The sequence below is a fragment of the Delphinus delphis genome, chromosome 3 (assembly GCF_949987515.2).
Source record: "Delphinus delphis chromosome 3, mDelDel1.2, whole genome shotgun sequence".
Classification (NCBI taxonomy): domain Eukaryota; kingdom Metazoa; phylum Chordata; class Mammalia; order Artiodactyla; family Delphinidae; genus Delphinus; species Delphinus delphis.
The window spans coordinates 23,940,727-23,946,399 of NC_082685.1; the positions used below are offsets into that span (position 1 = coordinate 23,940,727).

General features: G+C 36.7%; 1 pseudogene; it reads left to right on the plus strand.

Moving 5' to 3' along the window:
• The first annotated feature begins 1,988 nt into the window (after positions 1–1,988).
• LOC132421938 (large ribosomal subunit protein uL11-like) lies at positions 1,989–2,559 on the plus strand (annotated as a pseudogene).
• The last annotated feature ends 3,114 nt before the right edge of the window (positions 2,560–5,673 follow it).

The following is a 5,673-nucleotide window of genomic DNA, read 5'->3' on the forward strand; positions in this document are numbered from 1 at the left end:
AGAGAAGGAGAACTAATATTCATTATCTCCCACGCAGTGGGGACTTTTCCAGGCTCTTTCAGACTATATCCCTCATTTGCAAATTGTGATTTCTAAGAGTACCTACATGATGGGGTTAGTGTGAAGTGTGAATGTGATAACTTGGGGAAAGCATTTAGCTCAGAGCAGGGTGCTTGGCAAGCAATGCATAAACATAAGCTCCTATTCTCACAATGCTACTGTCATCATGCAGGTCAGCTAAGGTCACAGAGCTGGTATAGCACCAGGAACTGGGATTTGAGCCCCAATCCATTGCTGTCAAAGTCTGTATGCAGTCCATGACATTACGGGGCTTCCAGGTTGGTGTGTGGAATCAGAGAGGGCAAAGTCCTAGTGTCAGCTCTACGAAACTCTGGCTGTGGGGATCTTAGACATTTTGCATTCACTCTCCAAGACTCCCTTTCTTTATCTCTGATAATAACACCTCCCTTGTAGACTGGTTGTGAATATGAGAAGAGATTGCACTCAAGGGAACCCCTTTTAGTTCAGGGACAGGGATCTGAATGGCTGAATTGTTTCATCCCTGGGGGTTGCTCTTACATGCTCTTCAAATCCTCCGAGGTCAAGGCTGTTTCCACTGGTTTCTCCCAGCTGTGTCCAAATCACATTCGGCCATTCATTCCCAGCTTCAGTGCTGTTTATGAGGCACTTCATGAGGTCTTGGCATTAGTAATAGCAACCCCTTTCACTTTCAAAAGTATCCTGGCTTGCACGATAAATTATTTGGTCACCTTAGCTGGTGTTCACATACTGAGCATATAGTCTCCTAGCTAAAAGGCCAGGAGGAAACATATACATTACCTGTACTGTTTAGGAATGAAGTGTGTGTGTGTGTGTGTGTGTGTGTGTGTGTGTGTGTGTGTGTGTAAAAAGACAGAGATGTTTCTGAGACAATAGAGGCTCTACTACATCAGAGCTGCGTAGGGTACTTCTGTTAATAGAGGTATGCATATATATGAGAAGGAGGTATTCCAATAAATGTTAGTCCCCCACTCCCTGCTTTTCCAAAGACCTGGAGGATTTTCAGGTGTAGGCATTGACTAAGGACAACAAAATGTAGACAGCTACATGGAAACAATTGTGAACACTTGTATTTGATTCTATTATTGCTGCCTCCAAAGGAAAAGGGAAGTCCCTTCAACACCGCTTGTGATTGATTCACAAGCAGAAACTGTACCTTTAATAACTCTAAGCCACAGGCCCTGAGAGTTTAGTAAGGTCCAGGATAAGGGCCTGTCTCATGGAAATGGAAAATCCAGGCTTCCTTATACGTGAGGACAGGAGAGAGGGTGCAGAAAGAAACAGGGGGCCAGAGTGATGTGGAGAAGCCCCTTGTTGAAGAATTATATTGAGGGGTGCTAAATATAATAGACTATTATTCTCCTGTAGAGCTCTGAAGAAGATGTTTGACAACTGAAAACAAAAATTATGATATTTTCTGATGAGGTTCTCCAAGTATGTAGACGTAGATGTAATATATTAGACAACTGCAACATAATAAGTGAAGGATAAAGGGACCAATCTGGTGGTAATATATATTCCACTTGAAGTGGTAAAGTACTGATTCCAACTAAACTGTGAAAACTTAATTATGCTATTGTAATCGCTAGTATAACCAAAAATATACGGAGATAAATTCCAAAATGTGATATATAAATTTAAATGGAATACTAAAAAAAGTTCAAATAGTCCAAAAGAAGGCAGAAAATGGAAAACAGAGAAACAACAAAAAAAAAAAAAGAAAGAACAAGCAGAAAACAAATAATGAAATAGTAGACTTAAATTCAAACATATCAATAATTACATTAAGTGTAAGTGGTCTAAACAAACCAAATAAAAAGAAGAGTTTGTCAAAATGAAGGAAAAGCATGAACCAAATATATATTATCAACAAGAAACTCACTTCAAATAAAATGATATAGGCAGGATAAAAGTACTGGCTCAGACTTTCAGCTCAAAGGAAGACAAGGTGTAACTCTCTTCTGTCCTCCCACCTCTGGGTTCATCTGACACTAGCTGCCTCTGTCATGCAACCCAAGTGTGACCTCAATGAGATCAAAGTCATGAACCTCAGGTACACCTGTGAGGAAGTCAGTGCCACATCTTCCCTGGCCCCCAAAATCATCCTGCTGGATCTGTCTCCAAAAAATGTTAGTGATGACATCACCAAGACAACTGGTTACTGGAAGGGTCTAAGGATTATAGAGAAACCATTCAGAACAAAGAGGCTCAGATTGAAGTAGTATATTCTGCCTCTGCTCTGACCACCAAAGTCCTCAAGGAACCACCCAGAGACAGAAAGAAGCAGACAAACAGTAAGCACAGTGGAAATATCACTTTTGATGAGATTGTCAACATTGCTTGACAGATGCAGCACTGGTCTTTAGCTAGAGAACTCTCTAGAAACATTAAAGAGGTGCTGGGGACTGACTAGTCAATGAGCTGTGATTTGATGGCCTTCATCCTCATGGCATCATAGATAACATCAACAATGGTACAGTAGAATGCACAGCCAGTTAAAAACTACAAAGGAAAATATTTCACTAAAGGATTATTTGACAACAACAACAAAAAAGGTAATGAGATGGAAGAAGACGCATCATGATAACGCTAAGCAAAAGAAAGCTGGAGTAACTATGTTATTATCAGACAAAGTAGACTTCAGAGCAAAGAAAATTACCAGAGATAAAGAGGGACGTTACATGGGCTGAAAGGGTCAATTGACTAAGAAGACATAACAATCCTAAATGTGCATGAACTTAATAACAAAGCTTCAAAATACATGAAGCAAAAACTGACAGAACTGAAAGGAGAAATGGACAAGTTCACAATTGTAGTTGAAGACTCAAACACTCCTATCTCCTTAATTGAAAAAACAAATTAAAAATCAGCAAGGCTATAGAACAGAGTTTCTCAACTTCAGAACTATTAACATTTTGGACTGAATAATTATTTCTTGTGGGGGACATGGGCTGTTCTGTGGACTGTAAGATGTTTAGCAGCATTCCTGGTCTCTACTACTACGTGTCAGCAGCACCTTCCCCCAAGTTGTGACAATCAAAAATATCTCCAGACATTGACAGATGTCCCCTGAGAAAGAAGGGCAAAACCACTACCAGTTGAAAACCACTGTTATAGAAGAACTGAACAACATCATCAACCAACTGGATCTAATTGACATGTATAGAAAACTTCACCCAACTACAGAAGAATATGTATTACTTTTAATTGAACTTGGAACACTTACTAGGATAGACTATATCCTGAGTTACCAAGATATACTATATCCTGAGTTATAAAACAAGTCTGAACACAGTTTTTCAAATTTAAAATTATATAAAGAATGTCCTCTGACCATAATAGAATTAGACCTGAAATCAATGACAGAATGATAATGGGCAAGTCTCCAAACACTTGGAAATTAAACAGCAAACTTTGAAATAATCCATGTGTCAAAGAGAAAGTCTCAAGGGAAATTTAAAAATGTTTTGCACTGAACAGAAATGAAAATATGAGATATAAAAATTTGGGGAGTGCAGCTAAAATGGTGCTTAGAGGAGACTTTACAGCATTAAGTGTGTATAACATAAGATAATAAAGGTCTCAGATCAATAATCTAAGCCATCACCCAGTAAAAAAGAAGAGCAAAATAAACCCAAAGCAAGCAGAAGGAAAGAAATAATAAAGAGCAAAAATCAATAAAATTGAAAGCAGAAAAAACAATACAGCAAATCAATGAAACCAAAAGCTGGTTCTTTGACAAATTAATAAATCAGATAAACTTCTTGAAAAACTGACAAAGAAAAAAGAGAGAAAATACAAATTACCAATATCATGAATGCAAGAGGGAATAACACTACAAAGCATACAGACATTAAAAGGATAATAAAGGAATAATACAAACAACTCTATGTACATAAGTTTGATGAACTAATTTAAATGGACCAATTCCTCAAACACCATAAATTACCAAAACTCACCCAAGATGAAAGTATAACCTGAATAGTCCTAACTATTAAGGAAATTGAATTTGTAGTTAAAAATCTTCCAGAAAAAACAAATCTCCAGCCCCAAATGATTTCACAGTGAATGCAACCAAATATTTTTAAAGAAATAACACCAATTTTACACAATCTCTTCCAGAATATAAAAGAGGAGGGAAACAATTCCTAATTCATTTTGCAAACCCTGCATTACCTTAATACAAAAACAGACAAAGACAGTACAAGACAAGAAAACTACAATTCAATATACCTCATGAACATAGGTGCAAAAATCTTCAACAAAATGTTAGAAAATCAAATCCATCATTAGACAAAAAAAATGAAACACCATGAGCAAGTGGGCTTTACCATGGGGATGCAATTCAATAAGAAAATGATTTTAATAAAATTTAACATTCATTCATAATAAAAACTCTCAGAAAATTGTGAATAGAAGGGAAGTGCCCCAACCTGATAAAGGGCATAAGAAAGAAAGAGATAAAGGCAGGAAGGCAGGCAGGAAGAAAGAAGGGAGGGAATGTGGTAGGGAGAAGGGAGGGAAGAAAGGAGGAAGAAAGGAAGAAGAAGAAAGAGAAGGAGGGAGAGAGGAAGGGAAGAAGGAAGGAAGGAAGGAAAGAAGGAAGGAAGGAAGAAGAGGGAGGGAGGAAGGGAGAGAGAAAGAAAGAAGGAAAGAAAGAAAGGAAGAAAGAAGGAAAGAAGGAAGGGAGGGAGAGAGGGAGGGAGGAAAGAAGAGAAAGAAAGAAAGAAAGAAAGAAAGAAAGAAAGAAAGAAAGAAAGAAAGAAAGAAAGAAAGAAAGAAAGAAAGGGAGAAAGAGAGAGGAAGGAACAAAGGAAGGAAAGAAAGAAAAGAAGAGCTAATGTCATAATTAATGGTGAAAGACTGAATGTCTTTCTCCCAAGATCTAGAACAGGCAGGCAAGAATGTCCATTCTCACTACTCCTAGTCAACAGCATACCTGGAAGTACTAGACATTGCAATAATGCAAGAAAAATAAATAAGAGGTAAACAGATTGGACAGGAAGAAATAAAATTATCCTTACTTGCAGACAATATGATTATTTACATAGAAAATTCCAAGAAATCTATTTTTTAATTCCTGGGACTAAATGTAAATTTAAATCTCGAGTGTAGCAAAGTTGCAGACACATGGATGTATGCAACTTAATATTTCTATATTTTAGCAGTGAACAATTAGAAACCAAAAGGTTTTTAAGACATCATTTAAAATATTGTCCCCAAATGAAACACTTAGGTATAAATCTAGCAAAATATGTACCAAATCTGAATGGGAAAAACTATGAAATACTTATGAAAGACCTCAAATACGTAAATAACTGAAGACATACCACATTCATGAATTGGAGCAGTCAACATAATAAAGATGTCAACTCTAAAAATTTATTTATGGATTAATTTTCTATTATCTTCAGTAGCAATTTTTGTAAGTAATTCTAGATCATTCTAAAATATATATGATAAAAAAAACAAACAACCCAATCTAAAAATGGGCAGAAGACCTAAATAGACATTTCTCCAAAGAAGACATACAGATTGCCAACAAGCACATGAAAAGATGCTCAACATCACTAATCATTAGAGAAATGCAAATCAAAACTACAATGAGGTATC